The sequence below is a fragment of the Penaeus monodon genome, chromosome 31, assembly GCF_015228065.2.
Source record: "Penaeus monodon isolate SGIC_2016 chromosome 31, NSTDA_Pmon_1, whole genome shotgun sequence".
Taxonomy (NCBI): domain Eukaryota; kingdom Metazoa; phylum Arthropoda; class Malacostraca; order Decapoda; family Penaeidae; genus Penaeus; species Penaeus monodon.
In genome coordinates this window covers 32,880,522-32,881,088 of record NC_051416.1, presented here as the reverse complement: position 1 = coordinate 32,881,088, position 567 = coordinate 32,880,522, and positions in this window count along the sequence as shown.

The window sequence follows — 567 nt, the reverse complement described above, 5'->3', positions numbered from 1 at the left end:
AGATTCCTGTTCACATGCACCACACTACGTGATAAGCAGGAGATATACATCCATAAATTTTTTTTTTATATTTCAGTCATCTTAAGTCGCCGGGGTTGAGCTTCCGACGCCAGGAGAGAACCCTCCGATTCCTCTTCTGGCGACGGCGCCGAACAAAGAGACGGAGCCTCCCTCACAAACCCGACAGAATTTGATGTAAAAGTGGAGCAAGATGCGTTTAGCGAGCGCACGGAGGCCCCGCACGTAATGGCGCATTGTGGGCGGCTGTTGTTCGGCGCGCGGGTTACGAGGTCCTGCCACGAGGCCCATCCATGCCCTTCTCCCCTCCCCCCACCTCCGATGTCATATACTTTCTACTCAAGTTACAACGACACATCAGCGCGTCTCCATGAAGTCGCTAGGGAAAGCCCAGCCACGGAGATGGGAAGTGTATCGACGTTTTTCTCACCTCACTGAGACGCACACAAGACTCAGGTACGAATTGTCGTGTTTGCTTGTAACTGTGCTTATGTGGTTCTATGGCTGTGGGTGTAAACGCGTTAGACATACATGTAGATTTAACAAGAA